At 30.2% G+C, this 22,238-nt stretch overlaps 2 long non-coding RNA genes across 2 annotated transcripts; both read left to right on the top strand.

Annotated features, from left to right (window-relative positions):
• The first annotated feature begins 15,279 nt into the window (after positions 1-15,279).
• Positions 15,280-17,225, top strand: LOC127737678 (uncharacterized). Its single transcript, XR_007999753.1, has 3 exons — positions 15,280-15,342; positions 15,705-15,768; positions 16,026-17,225. It is a non-coding gene; the product is annotated as an uncharacterized LOC127737678 (long non-coding RNA).
• Positions 17,226-17,670: 445 nt separating this feature from the next.
• Positions 17,671-21,663, top strand: LOC127737673 (uncharacterized). Its single transcript, XR_007999741.1, has 3 exons — positions 17,671-17,735; positions 19,379-19,442; positions 20,102-21,663. It is a non-coding gene; the product is annotated as an uncharacterized LOC127737673 (long non-coding RNA).
• The last annotated feature ends 575 nt before the right edge of the window (positions 21,664-22,238 follow it).

The raw sequence follows: 22,238 nt of genomic DNA, 5'->3' as shown, positions 1-22,238 counted from the left end.
TGCACCATGGGCTTCAAGGATGTATCATATCCAAAAGTCAGGTCACTCATAATTTTTGTACCATAGAACTTAGGTAGACCAATTTTGTTATGCTGATACAACATGGGATTGGGGTGACTATCATTTACCAAAGTAAGGTCACTCTGACTTTGAAATTGTCCTATGACCCCCGTGATAGTAAAACGTTTTCTGATTTGTGTTTGGTGTATAAATATTCTTCTGTATCACATTATTCTGATCTTGATATTAATTTGTGAATTTTCAGTAAAACAACAATGAGCTTTTGTCATTACTTCGAGTCTCTTGTTGTCTGATATCCTTTACAAAAATCTTTTCCTCTAAGCATAGCATAACAAGATCTACAAATAAGTCAACATTACCGAAATTGTTGATCGACATCTGATTGAAGTTATTGCACTTTAATGACGTTTTTTACAAATTATTTTGCATTTTTTGCCTGTAATCTTGAAAAGTATAATAGATTCAAACTTAAGAAATCAAAAATATATCAGCAGCTAAATTTACTCATGAGTCAACATGACCAAAATCATTTATTGACTTCTCTTTTAGTTATTGGTGTTCTTTTTAAAATATTATCTGGGCACTCCGGCTTCCTCCACCATTAAAAACTGGCCGCCACGAAATAGCCTAAATGTGGTGCTTAAAAGGGGCGTTAAACACCAAAAATCAATCAATCAAACTTTTTAAAATATGCTGAATCTACTCTTGTATTCAGATTTTGAGCCCCGTTTTAAATTGGTCCGCATTGGGGTCTAAAGTGTCATAAAAAATTGCAATGTTGAGGTTCTTTGATATGCTGAATTTAACTGTGTATTTGGATTTTTTTTATTTTAGCCACATTTTACTATGGGTCAACATAAGGGGCCAAAGGGTCCAAAATTAACTTTGTTCATATAGTAAAAACGTTTTTTTTTAACTGAGTTAACCCAAATATCAGTGTTTAGATATGTACTCATTTAAATGCTTTAGACAATATCATGCAAAATTTTCAAAAATTATGCAGGTTATTGGAGCCTCATGTTTTTAGGTTTTACTGTTCATTTTGCCTTTAGTGAATGCTTTATTATCTGAACAAAATTCTGTTACATATTTTGTGAAACTCTTGGTGTCAGGTTTCATTTATTATATTTTTCTACCCAGCCAGTTACTCAAGTATGAAGTGAGTAGATTTCAAGTGAAAAGATTTTTACCTGTACGCATGATCATGTGACTTACAGGTTAGGATTTGAATTCAAATTAGTTTGACATGAAAGACTAGACATAGAAGACATGAAAAAGTTTAAAGTTTCATGACGAGTTTTAGGTATTTAATGTAGTAATAATTATTTACTTTAAGGATTATGTACCCTTCTGTTGATTCAACATGTTCAATGCTAAACATATGGAAATTTTATAAATCCACAGCCTTTCCCCTTGTAATCTAATATTTGACAATTCGGTGCTTGATTGATAGACGATAATTGCATGCAGTGCTAGCAATGATTTCCTTAAAACAAAATTATAAATTAAGATATATTATTGGTTAAAAACAAATGTAAATACGGACCTATTCAAGTACACCTTCTAGGGTGCGCTAGACTTTAATGACTCACCACGAGTTTTTTTGAATTAAAAGGTTATTTAGGACTTTTTGTAAAGAATAAACGCTAGCACATCATGGACAAACAAGTAAGTAATCTATGTTTAGAATTTTATAACGAAAATCTCAGTATTAAAGTCTGGATTTTCTACAAAAATCTGGTTTTATTTGTCTCAAAATTCCCATTTTCTATCGAATGCAATGAAACTATAAATAATAATGCTTTGTTCGAAGTTTCCCCTTGGTATATGTACAAAATGGCCATTCTCTACTGTACATTATCTTTGCTGTTTTGATATTATTGCAGTTTGAAAATTTCGAATTCAGATGGCTACAGAAGGGGTCATAAACCTTAATGTATTCTGTTCTGGATTTCAAACTTTTAGTTCCAGAAAATTACTTTTAAAGAATTAAAGATTTCACAAATTTTTCATACATAATAAGGTTGGATGGGAAACACAATGATGACTCTTAACCATTTCTCCATGTTGGTTTATTCATTTGAGAAGTATAACATTTTTTCATTGACTTGTTTTAATATTAAATGTTTCTTTTCAGTTCTTGGATTCTAGGAACTTAAAGTCATCTAAATTGGTATTAGATAGGAAAACCAGACACTATATGCCATTATATAGATTTTCAACAATGCTAGACTCAGAGTATATACAGTCAGGACAAAAGTGAGTTCCCACTGAAAAAACGTCCTATCATTTCAACTAAATATAAAAAAAGAAGATGTGGTATGATTGCCAATGAGACAACTCTCCACAATAGACCAAAATGACACAGAAATTAACAACTATAGGTCACCGTACGGCCTTCAACAATGAGCAAAGCCCATACCGCATAGTCAGCTATAAAAGGCCCCGAAATGACAATGTAAAACAATTCAAACGAGAAAACTAACAGCCTTATTTATGTACAAAAAATGAATGAAAAACAAATATGTAACACATAAACAAACGACAACCACTGATTTACAGGCTCCTGACTTGGGACAGGCACATACATACATAATGTGGCGGGGTTAAACATGTTAGCGGGATCCCAACCCTCCCCTAACCTGGGACAGTGGTATAACAGTACAACATAAGAACGAATATAAAAATCAGTTGAAAAAGGCTTAACTCATCAGATGGACAATAATACAAAATCACTACAAAATCAATATTTTTCAAAGAAATTGTACTTTCAGTAGCTATTTAAAATGCCACAAAGGTCAGTAAAAGATATTTAATTAAACAAGGAGGTTATAAACACCATCTCCTTGAGTTTACTAATATAATAAATTGGGACCATGGTATCTATTTAGAAAGCTTATTATATGTAATTTCCTTTGGTTTTAGTTCATCATAATCATTTGGCAAAGTTGGCTGTGTTTATGCAACAAATGTAATTTTCTTTTTCAAAATCTAAGGACTATGGGTAATCTCATTGGTGGTACACCAAAAAATAAAACAACGTTATATCATTGATTAATTTCCATTTTTAAGATTTTTTTAAACCAATCATAATGTTTTTGTGTATGCTTTTGAAAATATTACAGCAAATTGATCACAGAAAAACCAGTGCAGCTGAAAAAGGCATATATATATATGGAAAAGTAAATTGAATTTTGTATTTCAGAGAATTTACAAGACTATCCACAACATTCTCATTTTGATGAATTGTTAAACCACAGAAACTTAAAGAAGACCTTCAGAAAACCTAGGCTGTATAGTATATACAACAATATAAAAGAATCAGCCAGTTGCGTTCATCTATAAGGTTTGTATTGGTTGAATATTACTTTTCCCTTCATCAATTTTCAACATTAAAATGATTTTTTTTTAAGTACAATATTAATTACCTTGCTTATTAAAAAGGCTTTGAAAGGCATAAACATGTTGAAAATATACTGCACAGCCCTGTGTTTTGAACTTTGTAAAGAATAATAGTGCATATGAAGCTAAGATTCCAGGATATGATTTTTGTCTCGCTTGACAGAGTAAAAAAGCGAGACATAGGTATGCTGTTTTCGGCGGCGTCGGCGTCAACAATGTATTAGTTTGTGATAAGGTCTAGTTTATGGGGAACCACTAGTGGTAGGTTAATGATAATAGGTCTGCAGTTGTATAAGCATTGGCATATCTCATTTCCATGGTGACTATTTGGCCCTGCCCCCTTAGTTATGGTCTATTGACTTTGTAAATTTTGCTTAGTTTTCATGTATTAGTTTGTGATTAGGTTAGTTTATGGGGAACCACTAGTGGTAGGTTAATGATAATAGGTCTGCAGTTGTATAAGCAATGGCATATCTCATTTTCATGGAGATTATTTGGCCCTGCCCCCTCAGTCATGGTCTATTGACTTTGAAACTTTTGCTTAGTTTTCATTTATTAGTTTGTGATTAGGTCTGTTTATGGGGAACCACTAGTGGTAGGCCAATGATATTTGGTATGCAGTTGTATTAGCATTGGCACATCTCATTACCATGGAGATTATTTGACCCCACCCCCTCAGTTATGGTTTATTGACTTTGAAATTTTGCTTAGTTTACATGTATTAGTTTTTGTTAAGTTTGTTTAAAGTAAACTACTTATGATAAGTCAATGGTATTTGGTATGCAGTTGTATTAGCTTTGGTACATCTCATTTCCATGGAAATTGCTTTGCCATGTACCTTCAGTCAGGGTTCATTTACTTTGAATAATTGCAAAACTTACATGTTACAGTGTTGCTATTTTAATTTCAACATTTGCATTATTGAAATTACAAAAAAAGCGAGACATTTCTCTGTGATAACAGTTTATTTACGAAACTTTATAGTAATTTTTTTTTTTTTTTTATCCTTGAAAGGAGTTCCTTTTGGAAATTGCATTGTCTATATTTACAGAGGTTCAACCTATAAGCTAACAAGTCTGAACAGAAAGAAAAAACAAATGACTGGGTTTGGCAGTATAAATAATACTGGTATTAATAAGATGATGTGGTATGATTGCTATTGAGACAATTTCTGTTTATAAACAGCCATAGGTCATGGAACAATAACCATAATCAAAGTTAATGATACTTGCATGCAAAAAAAATTTTGATCGGTTATTTTTACAGGACAATATTAATATCTTTTTGAGATAAATATACATGTACTGTAAATTCAGAAATTGTTGCGTGCATTTATTATTGCGAATTTGTCATTTTAGACTAAAATGCAATTTTATTTTTTGTGATATTGAGAAAATCCTGTATAATAAAAACAACGCAATAATTTCTAAATTTACAGTATTAGAATTTAAGTGAAAGATAGCAATGATTAAAGGAGATGCATCAAAGAAAACATATGACCATGATGACTGTCTTAGATGTAAATTTTTTAAAGAACCAGAAATAATATAAGTTTCCACCCTTTCAAATATTATATACAAAACCAATATTTTTCAGTAACCCAAAAATTGAGCAATGACCTTGAAGAGTAAGCAATATGTACAGTTAGATATCCATCATTGTAGTTACCAAAGAGTGTGGTAAGAACCTCGTCTATAATTATACATGGTAAGTATTTTTTTGTTGGTTAAAAATTATGCATCAGGACACTATAATTTTTTTCTTAGATCCTCATTAAGAAAAAAGGGGATGCAGGTATACATCAATGAAACAGCAACCCAACGAAATTATTTTTTTCATATCTTAAAGCCCATCCTTAGAAATGAATTGAAGAATGCTCAAAATTTTAGACCTGTTGATATGAAAACTTGTGCAATGCCTAAATCAAACTACATAATTTCAAGCAGAATTATTTTTTTTGAACGGCTTCAAAGTTTTAGATTTGCTAATTTATGTTCTTTTAAACAAAACTACCAGATGCAACTAAACATTTTTGAAAATCTATGAGATGACACCAAGAGAAAAATTTCAATCCTGTTATTTTTTTAAATATCATTGGCCTTTAACATTGTTAATTTTTCAATTGCTCTGGTACTTTAATTCATTCAAATTTTTACAAGTGAATGGAAGTTGTTTTGATGAAAATCACCTTTTATCAATGGGAGGTAACTTTGATAGCTTTTTCTTATGTGTTTTTAAATGAAGCAAAATTTCATTTTTAAAAGAAACTGAATTTCTTCTCTCAATTGTTCCTATTGGTAATGTCTTTTATATTCATAATTGATAACTGAATATAAAGAATTACAGAAATTGGTTATAACATAACCCTTTGCCATGCTTACATCACATTTTTTTTTTTTTTTTTCATTTTCCACAAAAATAAGGCAGTGATGTAGGATGTCATTCTAACAAAACATCACAGCATGGAGACCCACATCATCACACTAACATGTCAAAAGTGTATCCTACTTCATAATGCAAATATTATTTAATAATGTTAATAAAAAAGTTTGAAAAAGAATTTTTATTTAAAAGATTTTACTCATTTCTACTCTGTAGAGACTTATTTCACCAGCACTTTGACTGATGCACAGAGACTTCTGACAAATAAGTACCGGTACTCAATAGAGTTGAATGCACTATTGGCGACCGGGTTTGAGGATGTGGAAAGCACTCTATCATTGTTGGTAGTTTTAAGTGCTTTGATTTCTTAGATGAGGTCTCACATAGAAACAGGTGTTTTCTCCGGGCACTCCGGCTTCCTCCACTTATAAAAACTGGCCGCCACGAAATAGCCCAAAAGCGGTGCTTAAAAGTTGCGTTAAAACACCAAAAAAACAAAAAAACACATAGAAACATATGTTCCTTAGTTTCATATAAATGTTCAGTGCATTATAACTGCCAGACATCTGATTGACTTTGACTTATTTTTAGTGTCTGCAGAGTTTAAATGAGTTTGATCAAAACCCAGCTTATCTATTCCAAGTGTTGAGAAGATTTGATTTCAATATTCCATTAATTTATATTTTTTACTTTTGATAGCAAGGCTGAGGGTTTATTCACTAGAGTAAACTTTTTTGGAAAAAGAGGTTGTCACTGTTCCTCAACAAAAAATTAACGAACAAATTTGTAAAGCTAAGCTAGAGACACGCTTAGGAAAGACTATCTTTTTCTTTGAGGTTGAAATGGTTATAAAAAACGTTTAATTATATTGTGTATTTTAGCCAGCTTCCACTCTTTTTTTAAAGTTTGAAAAAAAAATACATTTAAAATATTTACAGGATTTTTTTTAAACATTAATTAAAATGAAATAATGAAGTAATAATTTGATTTAAGCAGCCACTTGGGTAAATTTTGTAAAATTGAGCTTAAAAACATAGCTGATATATTATTGTTTTCCAAGACGAAAATTGAACCTCATTTTGGTCTGTATTGCATGCAACATTTAATTTGACCAATAGTAGTGGATGGTTGCACATATGTACAGCATGGTCAAATCTTTAAAGGAAAGAAATGTCAAAATTTAATAAAAAGGAAGCATCCACAAAAAACAGCATCCCTGACTAATTTGGTCCCCATAAAATATTCTTTCACAGGTAAAACTAAAATTTTTATGCTTCCATATTTGACTAGCTTGAGAGAAATTTTCTTTGAAAATAAAAATCTTAAATTGTTTTTTTGACAGCAGTCTTATTCCCTGCAAATTTTATGGTAAAGTGAGGTAAAAAAAACTTTGAAAAAAAATAATTCAAGTTTCTATAAAGGTTAAAAGTTACTTAAAAGAACTAAAAAAAAGGTTGTTTTATATATAATAACTTTTTTTTTTTTTATATGTTTATGTGTAATGCATATTGTATACTTATTGACTGTGTATGAATGGAGCAGTACCGGTAAGTTTATTGTCCCTCATGGTGCAACTATTGTCCTGAGGCGTAGCCGAGGGCAATAGTTGTATCCGAGGGGACAATAAACTTACTTTTCCACAAATATCCAGTCCGTAAGTGTTTTATTATATCAAAAAAAGACAACAAACAATAAATGGCTGTGATAAATCAACTATGGTAATATATAAAGCAGAAACCCAACCATAACGTTTACTTCATAAATATTCTGAAATGCTAAGGCTACGTCTTGCACTGACGTCAACCCTAGATACAATAGGTAAAAATTACTCTCCCTGGTATTTTCAAAATCCTCCATTATAGCTGCATTGGAAATCCCGCGAAATATAATGAAGCTTGCAGTCAAATAGTTTCAACCAGAATAGTTGGAAACTATTGACCGGTCCAATAGTTCAAAGCTTGTAAGTCAAAATATTGTGTACTTATTTTATATAGAAAATTATAACTGAGGTATAATAAATATTTATATTTCATTTCAGGGGGTTAAGTTACTTCAAAGAATTGAAATAAGGTTGGTTGATCCATTTTATTTTATGTTTTTATGTGTAATGTTTTATATGTATTTCTATTTCATTTTAAGGTTTACCACAGACATTTAATTTATGAGTTTTATTTTTGTTACAGATGCAGCAGGGAGGATGTTTCAGTCCTAGACCTTGGATAGACTCCGTTGTATTAGACTAGAGAGGGTTGCATATAGTTCTCGTAACGCTATACAATAGTAACAAGATCATTCTACTCTGAGATTGTTAAAGGGCCTGTTTGATAGAAGTGACGCCAACGTTCTCCAACACTACTAATTTATGAATTTTATTTTTGTTACAGATGCAGCTGGGAGGATGTTTCAGTCATAGACCTTGGATAGACTCCGTTGTAGCAGACTAGGGAGAGTAGCATATAGTTCTCGTAACGCTATACAATAGTAACAAGATCATTCTACTCTGAGATTGTTAAAGGGCCTGTTTGATAGAAGTGACGCCAACATTCCCCAACACTACTAATTTGTAAATTTAATTTTTGTTACAGATGGGGGCCAGAGGCAGATTCAGTCATAAACCTTGAATATGGCTTATTAGAGATCTGCTTCGATGGAATTGACAACAATTTTCTCAAACACATCACTAATCTTTATTATCTGTTTCCATTACAGAGTATATACAGAGAATATAGGTATACCGTATTTTTAATTTTTTTTTGGTCCTATGTTTGTAAGTTTGTCATAAAGAAATAGTATGTGGTATTAATGTCAATGGAATAAAACACAGACGAAAATAAGTTAAATACCTATAAGTATGGATGCAGAAAGACAGACTACCCATAACCAAAAGAAAGGACAGACAAAAATATACAAAACAATACACAAACTAAAAAATGTACAACACCAACCCAATCAAAGACCAAGGATGAACTCAGGTGATCCAGGAAGTTGGAACCAAAAGAAATGACAGACAAAAGTCTACAAAACACTAAACTGAAAACTAAATATGTACAACATCGAGCCAATCAGAGACCAGGGGATGAACTCAGGTGACCCAGGACAGAAGTACTACTAGGATGGGTTTTTTACTACCAGGACAGGACAGTAGTGGGTAAGTAATTGATATGTTAACAAATTTACAAATTGACAAAGTTAAGGGTGTTTTTTTCATTCATTCTTTCTTCAATTCTAAATTTTAAATGTGACACTTAGATAAAGATGGCACATAATTTTCAAATATAGTTTTTTTAGAAGAATTATTCTTTGTTTGTTATTTTGAAGTATCTTCATGTTTGACAAAATTTTAACTTCAATTTAACTTTAAAAAAATATGCTCCAAAATTTATTAAATTGATACACCTTTTTTTCACAGAAAATATTGGTTATTTTAAAATTCATGTGAGTCAAGTTAAGATAATGATGACTCAATCTTACTCCATGAAAACACTGGTATCTTGCATTATGAGGGGCTTTAGCAAGGGGTGCTACCAAAATTTGTGTAAAAGAATAAAGCTTTCACTCACTGAGTCGGAAAAATTACTCATTAATTCCAGAGTTCTGATAAGGGTGAATCAAATTCCCACGAAAAATAAAGTCCTTATACTGAATTCCCTTTGGCTTCAAAAATAATTAACCTTGAAGTCTGTAAAAAATCCTTATGCCCCTCCATGATGATAGAAAATTAAAAAATTTCACTAGTGAAGGGGAGGTAACTCATATGAAATGAATTTACAAATTTGAAAGAATTTAAACTATATGATCCAATTGAGCTATACATTTGTAAAGTAAGCCCCAGGGACCATGCTCAGAGAAGTCATTTGTGTATATTATTTTACATAAGGGAAGTTGAGTCAGTACAATGTGTGGATACAGCCATTTTGAAAAGGGGGGTTCCAAACCTAGGAACACCATGAAACATTCACATATTAAAAAAAAAAGAGGAATCAGAATAAAAGGAGGAATTCCAACCCCCAGACTCAAAATTTAGATATTTATGTGAAGTATTTATCAATTGAAAAAATATGACTGGGTTCAGATTATTTAAATTTCATATTTTTACTCTTAATATGTACCGGTATTTAGAACAAAATTTGAATCCAGTAATTTTTTTAATTTCTCAACTTTTGATGATTTGAAAATGCACACATTTACTTCTACTACTACTCCTATGTGGTAAATCTGCAGGCGAAATTTCTATAACACAGATGTACTGTGTGTGTCATCCAGTACACCCCAAGTTAAAAATACTTTAATTCTGAATTAGTTATTTTTATATGAAAAAGTCTTCTTTTATATTTGTTATAAATATTCACCATTAAAATTTCTAATATTTCTGAAGGATTATGATGAGCAATTTTTAATTGTGAAAGTTTTCATGTTATTTATTACAACAGTAGCCAAATGATCATTTGATCCATGATAGCCAAGTACCTGTACTCAAAACATGTCTATCTTTTCTTCTTGAATGCTGTAAAAGATTTGTCCATAATTTTCAATAGTTAAATTATGCATCTATTAATGTGCAACAACATAAGAAGTAAAATATAGAAGTTGGAGATTAACCCAGGGTATAACGCCTTCTTTATATTTGGGGTGTTAATTCAATATTAAAAGTAATCAATACAGAGATGATGATAGTTGCAATAACTTCAGATGAGGTTTATCCTGGTTATGATTAATTTTTCTGTATTTTCACCACTACAGACTGTCATTTGATCCAACGATTGAAAGTTTTTTTAACATTGTCTTAAAGGTCTATCAGTGCTTTTTTTGTGGTGAAAAAAAAAGTAAAATCACAAAAATACTGAATGCTGAGGAAAAGTCAAAATGGAAATTCCCTAATCAAATGGCAAAATCAAAAGATAATGAGTAAATGGATTTTTTTTGGTTCTTCGTTAAAAAAAAAAGATGTCATTTAAATTAAAATTTCAGATTTATAATGAAATAATTTTCCTAAGACATTTAAATAAAAATTTAAAATTTATAGTGAAATAATAATTTTCCTAAAATTTTTACATTTTCAAAGCATTGTAGTTGTCAGATTATAGAATAACATAGTACTTGAAATTGATTTAAACTCGTAGTCTAGTGCATGCAAAGTTCCGAAGCAAAACATTCTTTATCTTCAGAGTTTTGGTGTAGACTTAACAAATATCAAATGATCATTTCAGAAATACATTATGCTTGGAGCGCTGCGTGTCTTTACTAACATATAACAAAGTTGCTTATTGGTGTTCAAGTAGTAGGGTTGGTTATATCTTGTTTGTTTCAGTTGTTCTTTGGATGGTTCTTTGGTTTTGAGGTATTTAGGGTGTGGTGTTTACCATTCGAAGGAATCTATATATGTAATTCTGAAATGAAAAATATTTGATATTTCTAGTCATAAAAAAAATAATCAAATGTTTGAGCATAAAGCTGCTTTGTTTGAACTTTGAATCTGTACGATTTTCATACTTTCTTTAATTTCTTATTTTCAAAATTGACATATTATGAGGTATTGGAAATGGAAAACTAGATAACATATTCTCGTAAATTAAGTTGAATTCAGGGGAAGTGGAAAATGATCCCAAAAGTTTTTTAGATATACTTTATCTTCTTCAAAATTGTTTCTGGGTATCTACATCTACATCTTTAAAGCACTGATCGCTATTAAGATAATAAAGAAGTAAAAATACATTTTCATAACAGTCAAGCCATAACTAAAATTCTGCCATACAAAAAAGAATTTGGATGTTTAATCTACATTTATTATAGAGTTATAAACATAATCGCAAAGGTTATTAATTCTTACATGACTGAAAGCTTGTCAAGTCTTAATATTTGGTGAACAATAATAAATTTCTATGATATATATATTATTATCACTATTTTACTGAATTTTCCTTTGATCTTACTGATAATTTCCTTTCTCAGCATAGTAGAAAGATATGGAAAGTATCTCTAGAAACTAAGGCTGCATGTGCCATTGTCAATGTAAATTTCAACGTCGTCATAAGCAAAATAGCGATAAACAGATTATCATTGGTCATCTCAACTTGATTGTTTTTCTCACTTTCGCGGTACCGGCTCAAGGGAGAAAATCAATCTCGTTGAGATGACCAACAAAATTTATAATGATTTCCAATACCCCAAAAACTTCATTTTGAGTTATCTGAAACTATCATCATCTCCAAGTGAAGAGTTATCTAACTTATCAATCCCGATATCTTACAGTAGTTATCTCCCTTTGCTTCAAGCTTCTCAACCTTGGTTAATTTTCAACTCTCACTTTCAACACTAGGTTTTCATCCACAGATTCCAGACATTTAATGATAACTTCATTATTATGAGACCATAATTGACAACTGGTATTAATGTTTTAATTTTACTTGTTAGTCCCATTTAACAATTGCTCATCGTAATTTGTAAAATTAAATTGTCTTGAGTTTAAGCATTTCTTTGTAAAAATTTCCTGTTTAATAGAAAATTAATCTTTTTAACTTCCCAAGCCATTCTGTGATCAATATATTAAAGGATAATTTTGTCCAGCTTCTTGAAACAATTTTTCTTTTTTGCAATCAAAATTATTGACAGTGAGCAGGATCATTTCAAGATCACAAAAAAGGAGCTGAAAACTGGTCTATTTTATTCTATTTATCATGTGTACATGAAAAGGAGTAGATTGTACAACACAAAAATTTCAAATTTCAAATCATAAGTTTGTTGAAATATAGCTCATTTTATACAATTTAGATCTTTTATTGAAAAAGGTATTAAACTGATCTTAACCCTATCATACCGTTTGAATTACAACATAAATTAATTTGCTCCTTGGTATCAAACCATTCTATCTTTTTCAAATTTGGTAATTACAATATAGGTAAAGCACTAGCCATCATAAAATACTTTAAAAAAATAAAATAAGTAAAACCCAATTATCAATAACTGACTGCAGCTATTCTTCATTAGATCCTTTTTGAAACTCATGGCCAGACAAAGAGTAATCTAAGAGCTTGACTCTTTAACAGGGATCCAACTTTAGCCTCATTAGTTCAAAGGAGTTTTCCATTAGTCCATAATAATTAAGAAATAATTGTTGCAAGCTATACTTTATTGTAGTTTTAACATGGGTAGGCATTATATACAAGATTATTTTTGCCTGAGCGATAGCATACAATCAGTTCTGTTAACCAAGCAGTTTTAGATTTATATTAGACCCTGTTTCAGACTTTGGGGATTTAATCACTAAAAAAGTTAAAGATAACCAGACTATTTTAGATTTAACTCGTAATCTGTTTTCTTTTCCCGGTAGCAAAAAAGAGCTGATTCCTGTAAGTCTGTATATTGGCTGCTTCTGGTTCTTATCCATTTAAGGAACCAATGATTCCGGAGAGTGCAGTAAACTTGCCTCAGTCCATTATTGTCAAGATATCAGTGATTTTCCTTTTTTTCTGACAAAAGTCATTGGAAGTAATCTTACATAAAACAAATTTTGATATAACCAATCAAAAATGCTATCATAAATAATCTGGGAACAAAAAATTTTACTTTTTCAATTGTAAATTTTGCTACTATTTTTCTTTCAAGTATAAAACTAAAGTAAAAAGTAAAAATCTATTTTATTGAAGTATTACGTGCCATTTGAGTTTTGAAATTAATTTAAATTATAAAGTATTGAAATTAATTTTTATTATAAAGAATCAGTATTTATATCATTTCTTTGAGTTCTTAATTTTTTCTTTCTAAATTTTTTTATTAAATCTAAAGATTTCATACTTGATACATGTAATATCATTTTGCATCATATTTGTATTTTTTCATTTCAGCTTCTTTTTCTTGTACCACTGAAACTTCACAATAATTGCGTACATTTTGAAGTTGTGTACCTGCTTATATGAAATTGTTTGAGGAATTGCCCCCCATTTTTCCCTTAATTCTGATCTTGATGATTGTTTTCCAAAATTTTCAAAGATGGTACTGATTTTGTGTAATCAACTCCTGCAGTTTTCAATCTCAATCTTTTTAACTTCACACAATGATTGTACAAATATTTAAGTTGTCCACTTGGTACTATGGAATTGTTTAATAATTTTTTTCCTGACTTGGGGAACTAAGTAATTTTTCATCAAAGGTAAAATAAATAGTTTTTAACCCATATCTTTTGGAATTCACAGAGAGTTTGCAAATCTATAGAGGCTTTTACAAATTTTGGGACTTAATACATGACTACTATGTACATGAGTAGTAAACCTTGAAAATGAGAAATTTTTGATTAAACTATGCTTCAAAATATTTAAAAAATGTTGATTTATATGTGTTTATTATACTATTACTACACTGTACTTTTTTTCTTACATTTGTATAAGTATTTTCATATCAGATGTCTGGTAACTTATTTAAAAGCTATTATCTAGAGCTATGTAAATAAAAAAAAATGTAAACATAGTTCTAAAATATAATTTTAATGAGTGGAAGAAATTGTGGGGTACAGAATACATTTCGTAAATTATCAAAATACAAGTTACCTGTTTAAAAGCATGTCTGGTATTTTTACAGTACTTTTTAAATGAATTTAATAAATTATTTGTATTTTAAATTGAGAATTTCTTCAGTTTCCATGATTGGAAAAATAATGTGAGATGCCTTGGAACATTCTGGTGACTATTGTAAATTTTATAATGTACAATGGAAAGGACATTTCATTACTTAGATAAAATGGATTCAGTGGACTGATTAGCATAAAAAACTATGATGGAAAACCTTTGAAAGCAGCCAGGATAGCAGCTCCAAGGAAGATGGTCAAATAAATCTTCAACCAAGTCTGAGGCTTTACCAAGAAATTAAGAAGGCAAGTTTATTTAAGCCAAATATTTGTATACATTTTCTAGAAATATTCGACAAGAAGTGCAACACACCAGCACCCTTCTGATCTTCTGCATGCAAAACACCATTGATGTATTAATTTTAATAAGTTTTATAATTTAAGTTACCATTTTCTTGAGCAAGATTTTCGATCAAAATATTTAAAACTTCAAGGGGAGACAAGTACAATTAACAGCAAGATATGTTCATTCAATGGGATATAACTGTTAAATTTGCACATCACTTTTGTGCAATTAAATTCCAAACAAAAACCTTTGACTTGTTTTATTTTTATTATGTCAAGTTTTCTGTTTAGTCAGGTTAATAGTTACTCCTTGCTATAGATCAATGACATTTTGTATTTATTTGCATTACTAACAAATTATCAAATTAATTAGCATTGTTGCTAATCATCAGATGTTTTTCATTTTCCGCTGCTAGGCGAGACATCTCTGTCAACAGTTTATCTTACAGACTTGTGTTGATACTATTGTGTACATTTTGTAAGAAATCAGAACATTATACAGTGACTTTATATTTATAGAGAAATGGATTTGTAAAATATATAATGTGTCTTTTTTAATTCTTTTTAGGTTCTTCTGTGATATGTTTTCATGGTGTGGGAATAAGACTTGGTGGTCTAATACAGCTAATACGAAGGTATGTACCAGTATGTTAGTCCTGTTTTGAAAAAAGAAAAAGTATTATAAAATGTATTTGGAAATATCATGTGCTCTAAGCGTGAAGGTTTGTAGTAGTTTGGTAAGAAGTCTTTGCTTTCTGTAATTGCCTTTAAAGGAGTAAATTTAATTATCTGATTTGATTATGTAAAGTTTGTTGGGATGCTGGTTTGCTGTTCTCAACTTCTATTACATATTTATAGACTTTTATTTAATTTGCCACTGGACATTTAGCAACCAACAATCAAATGAATCAATCATTCAAAATATGGAATATACATACAGTATATCAAAAATGATCCTTTTAAACAATCTTGAATGTCTAATCATTATATTTTTCAGGTTAGCATCACAGCTTTTCTGTAAAGATTGAAGCTGGGAGTGGGCATTGGAGCTTACTTTTATGGTAAGAACCAATACAAAAAAAACAATATGTAAAAAAGAAATATGTTAGACATCTACCATTGACTTGTTTTTCATCCTTTTCTGCTAATAAAGACTGGTAGTTCAAAAAATATATCAGCAAATCACTTTTAAACAAAGTAAGAGAAAGGTTTTATGAATCATGATTATGATGACCAGTTATTTATTATTTTGCATTTGATATTGTTTCAATTTTCAGATTTTGACAATTACGTTTAATTCTGTATATTTCTTTTTCAGGTAACTGTGGGTGCATAAAAGGGCTATGTGATTTTACTGTAACAGTAAAGAATGTAATTCAGACTATTTTTGTGTATGTTTGAGAAAATGTTTATAATTTTTACAAAAAGAAAAAAAAAATTATGTACAGGTTCTCCATTTTCAACAAGATTGGAAGTTGTAGGTTAATAGGTCTTTGAAATTTCAAAAATTACTTTCTATTTTCTGTTCATACTCATGTCTAGGCAAAACACTTCCAGTAGTTTAAGAATGGAGAATCTAAGAAAAAGAAAAAGAAAAGAAAAGAAAAAAATGTTCAATTATTGAAATGTTTTTTATTTTTGCAAATTGTAATATAATTTTTCACCTTTGTGTCATTTTAGCTGAGTTTATAACAAAGGGTATATTATTTTAAGAATATTTTACAAGAAGCATAGTTGAAGAATATCTTGATGAAAGTAGATTGATTGATTTTTGGTATTTAACACCACTTTCAGCATGATTTGCTATATCTTGGCTGCCAGTTTTTATTTGTGGAGACAGCCTGGTGAAAACATCCCCTTCAACAGAGAAACTGGCAACTCTAGTCAATTAAGATTGACGTTAAACACACCTACAATGTGAGGGTTCAGAGTGTTGACAGGCTAGTGATACAGTAGTTGAACTACTTTGACCATTCAGCCACCATTACTCCATCCGCACTAAATATGTTATTGAAATGTGTTGAATTTTTGTAATTTAATTATTTTTTTATTTTGATTACCGGTATACTATTTATGACCCATTTATGTTTTTTTGTTATATATAACAAAGATGTGGAGTTCTAACAGGGTGAAATTTAGGTCAAAGGGAGGTAATTTATTATACTGTGTTTAACTTCAAATACTTGAAATTCCCTCAATGTTAGATTTTTATTTACTTGGATACTCACATTTATGCACTTTTTTACATATCAGATGTTTTCTAGATAATAGAAATTTAGGGTGGGAAAAATTATGTGTCACTTAAAATAATAACGTGAAATTTTTCAAAAAGTTTATTAATTGAAAGTGCATCTGATATTTTTTATGTATGTTACTTTATTTTCTAAAAACAAATGGACACAACATAGATTGACAATAAGATATTGAGAAGAACCACCTTGTCAACCAGGATAGCAGCTCTTAGGAAGATGGTCAATTAAATCTTCAACCAAGTCTGACTCTTTACCATGAAAATAGAAAAGGCAAGTTTATTTTAGCCAGATCTTTTAAGATAACAGACCCTTCTGAAATATTGCATTTAAAACACCATTGATGAATTAATTTACTAGTTTAGTATTTAAAGATACAAGATACATGAACAAGATTTTCTATTAAAATATCAATAGTAAATCCTAAAAATAGTCATTAAACTTAAAGAAAAGAGCAGTACAATTTAAAACACGATTTTGCATTCAATGGGAGATAACTGTAAAATATTCAGATATTTTTTGTGCAGTTAAATTTAAATCTAATGTTTTTTTACTTTTCTATCTTTTATATTGATTTAAAAAAAAAAAGATTTTATACAATTGTCTACCTGCAATAAGAAATCAGAACAATATTCAGTAAATTTTAGGTTATCAGTAACACACAAATTGATTTACAAAATGTATAATGTGTTGATTATAATTTCATTTCAGGTTCTTTCTGAGACATGTTTTCATGGTGTGGGAATAAGACTTGGTGGTCTTATACAGCTAATACAAAGGTATGTACCAGTATGTTAGTCCTGTTTTGGAAAACTCAAATGTATTATAAATATTTTATGGAAAAACAAGATTTGAACGCTTCAAAGATTTTTTACAGGAATCTACTCTTAATATTATATCAGTAACCAAATAAGAGTAAAGTTTAGGATCTGAATTGTTTACATAAAAATGTGTTGGCTTGTTGGATTGCTGTCTCATCCATATGTTCTTGACATATATAACACATTTTAATAAAATTGAGAATGGAAATGGGGAATGTGTCAAAGAGACAACAACCCGACCATAGAACAGACAACAGCAGAAGGTCACCAACAGGTCTTCAATGCAGCGAGAAATTCCCGCACCCGGAGGCGTCCTTCAGCTGGCCCCTAAACAAATATATATACTAGTTCAGTGATAATGAACGCCATACTAAACTCCAAATTGTACACAAGAAACTAAAATTAAAAATAATACAAGACTAACAAAGGCTAGAGGCTCCTGACTTGGGACAGGCGCAAAAATGCGGCGGGGTTAAACATGTTTATGAGATCTCAACCCTCCCCCTATACCTCTAGCCAATGTAGAAAAGTAAACGCATAACAATACGCACATTAAAATTCAGTTCAAGAGAAGTCCGAGTCTGATGTCAGATGTAACCAAAGAAAATAAACAAAAGGACAATAATACATAAATAACAACAGACTACTAGCAGTTAACTGACATGCCAGCTCCAGACTTCAATTAAACTGATTGAAAGATGATGTCTTCATCATATGAATATCAGGCACAATCCTTCCCGTAAGGGGTTTAGTATCATACCATCATAACATATATGAGAAGAACATAACCCGTGTCATTCCAACAACTGGTTTTTGAATAAATGTGTTTAGTGCCGATGCAAAGACCCTATAAGTGAATCAATATTAACGCCAAAATATGCAATCTTTAATGACCTGACAACAGTATCGTAACTATATCCCTTCTTAATAAGTCTATTTAAAGGTTTTGTTAGCTTCAGAGGTGAATACTGACATTTTTGTGCTTTATAGAGAATATTTCCATAAAAAATTGGATGTGAAATACCTGAACGTATAAGAAGTCTGCATGTTGAGCTATATTTACGAATTATGTCCATATACCGATGATAAAATTTAGTAAATGTTTTGACTATTTCTATTTAATGATTTGCCACTGGACCTTAAGCAACCAACAACCAATCATTCAATCTATTCAATATACATAAATAAAACCAACAAAGAACCTTTTAAACAGTTTTTATACGCCCATTTACAGGACGTATTATAGTATACTGTTTTCCGTCAGTCCGTCTGTCGTCAACATGTCGGACATTAACTCAAAAACGCTTTAACCAATTTGCATAAAACTTTGGTGAATTGTTCATATCTATTGATGTGAGCTCCCTTTCGTTTTTTATAAATTTTAGATTTTACGTTTCCGAGTTATGGGGTTTTATTCATTAAAAAAGGGGGATTTTCCAGTTTTCGGACAATAACTCAAGAATGCTTTCACCAACTTGCAAGAAATTGTGGTGAATTGTTTATATCTAGTGACATGAGCTCCCTTTCGATTTTTATAAATTTTAAGATTTTACGTTTCCGAGTTACAGGGTTTTATTAATGATTATCATTTTATATTTCAGGTTAGCATCACAGCTTGTCTGTAAGGATTGAAGCTGGGAGTGGGCATTGGAGCTGACTTTTATGGTAAGAATCAATACATAGATTTATGAACTTTTCATCCAAGAGCATTTTAAAGCCCAAGATTTTTGTTATTCACAGATGTAAATCTTACATATTAATGTCTTCTTTACTTATAGTTGAGTAAACAATTTAGAAGGAGATATAAAGATATATAAGGGAAGTCAAAAAGTATAATGTATAATGCGAACTCTTGGGATTTCAGTTTTTTTGTTATCTATAGTTGTCCCCATATATGAAAATATGTAAGTGTGGTATGTATGCCAATAAGACAGCTATCAACCAGAGACCAAATGATGTGGATGCAACTAAATGTCACCCTATGCCATCAACAATGAGCAAAACCTATATTGTATAGTTAGCTATAAAGGTGCAACATGACTAAATGTTAAAAAATTCAATCAAGTATGTTAATAGCCTGATATACTATATATAGCTATAAAACAATGTTAAAAAGATATTTGTCAAGACATCAGCCAATGACCCGTTTTTCATCCTTTTATTGCTAAGAAATACTGGTACTTTAAAATTTATGTCAACAAATCACTTTATAACAAAGAAAAAGAAATGTTCTATACATTATAATTGTAATGCTCAGTTAATTATAATTGTTTTGCATTAAATATTATTTCAATGTTCATGAGTAATGTATATTTCTTTTTCAGATAACTGTGGCTGCATAAAATGGTTGTGTGATATAACTGCAACAGTAAAGAATGTAATTCAGACTATTTTTGTGTATGCTTGAGAAAATGTTTATAATTTTTTTACCAAAAAAAAAAAAATATGTAAAGATTCTCCATTTTCAACAAGATTGGAAGTTGTAGGTTAACTTGTATTTGACATTACAAAAATTACTTTCTATTTTCCGTTTATACTCATGTCTAGTCAAAACACTTCCAGCAGTTTAAGAATGGATAATCTAAAAGAAAAAGAAAGAAAAAAGAAAAAAAAATGTTCAATTATTGAAATGTATTTTTTTTTTGCAAATTGTAATGTATATATTTTTGCCATCTTTTTGTTATTTTAGGATTTGAGATACTTTTAAATTTTACAAGTTACTTTATACATGTAGTTAATGCAATTAAATCTGCCGATGTGAATATTCCCACTAAATTTCTTAGCAAAATTTTTTAATTATTTTTGTTTTTTTTAGCAACGTTTCAAAATACCTTACCATAGCAAATGCCTCTCTAGTGTAAACTAAAAAGATGAATAATGGTCTGCAGTATATATATATATATCCCCTTACAACCTTTTCTTTCATTTTAATTTTAATATCTTTAAGATATGTGACAAGGGTGCTCTAATGCAGAGGAATTTACGAAGTTAAGAAGTTAGAAATATATTTTTTGCACTTTTTTTGTCATTTTTAGCTGATTTTGGTTTGTAACCAAGGTGATATTTTTTAAAGAATAATTTTACAAAAGGCATAGTTGAAGAACATCTTGTTAAAATTGGATTGGTTGATAAACACCACTTTAACATGATTTACTATAATTTTGGCTGTAAATTTTTATTTGTGGAGACAGCCAGAGTGCCTGGTGAAAACATCACCTTCATCAGGGAAACGGGCAAACCCTAGTCAAATTAAGAATGAAGTTACACATTTCATGTGAGGGTTCTCAGTGTTGACAGGCTAGTGATACAGTAGTTGAACTACTTATAGGACCACTCTGCCACCATAAGTCGATCAGTACGAAATATTTTATTGAAATGTGTTAGATTTTTGTTATCAATCTATTTTTAATTTTAATTGTACTATTTTATTTATTTTGTTTAATATAACAAGGATGTGGAGTCCGAACAGGGTGAAATTTGGGTCAAAGGGAGGAAATTTATTATACCCCTGTTTAACTCCACATACTTGAAATTCCCTCAATGTTAGGATTTTCATCTACTTGGATATTCATGTTTGTACATTTTTTTTTAATATCAGATGTATACTAGCTAATATTGACTATTATTTAGAGCTCTGTAATAAAAAAAAATAAATGTAAGCAGAGCTCTAGATAATAAGTATGCAGGGTGGGAGAAATCTTGGGTCATTAACAATTGATTTGCTGAAATTTTCAAGAAAGGGGTTTATTGGAAATGCATCTGATATATTTAATGTATAAAACTATATTTAAAAAAAAATAATGTTAAGATGATGAGGAGAGCCACCTTGTCAGCCGGGAGAGCATCTCTAAGGGAGATGGTCAATTTAATCTTCACCAAGCCTGAGGCTTTACCATGAAAAATATGTGGTAAGTTTATATATTCCACAAATTTTATGGTAATAATATATATAGGCATTTAACATTATTTTTTAAGGGTTCTTTTCTATCAGTGTTTGTTTTCTGTCTGGTATCGAGTGAACTGTGTTGGATAGAAACCAACTGTATGCAAGTTATTATAAATGAATTTGTGAACTTATTTGGGTCGAACAAATTTTTATGCAAAGTCTGCAACTGTTTGAATATTGAATTGATATAGAATCATTTTCATAAAAGCGTGGACAAGACATATTGAATTGATATAGAATCATTTTCATAAAAGCGTGGACAAGACGATTTCTTGATGCTCTTATGTTATCTATTGACTGGGTCAGATAAGGTGAAAGTTTGTCTGTAACGCCCACTTGTCACATTGAATGTGTTATAGACATTTAAACTGGGGTTGCCAAAGGTTCTAAATGCCTACATCAAATAGTACGAATTACTAGCAGAAGACTAAACCTTGTGTGTTGATTTAAATGTTGAATAATTATTTTCTTTTTTTCTTCTCTTGTGCCTACATGTACTTTGCTCTTTTATTCTA

The sequence above is a fragment of the Mytilus californianus genome, unplaced genomic scaffold (genome assembly GCF_021869535.1).
Source record: "Mytilus californianus isolate M0D057914Y unplaced genomic scaffold, xbMytCali1.0.p SCAF_4, whole genome shotgun sequence".
Lineage (NCBI taxonomy): Eukaryota > Metazoa > Mollusca > Bivalvia > Mytilida > Mytilidae > Mytilus > Mytilus californianus.
Note: the sequence above shows the minus strand (reverse complement) of the source record. Positions and strands in the feature narration are given on the sequence as shown.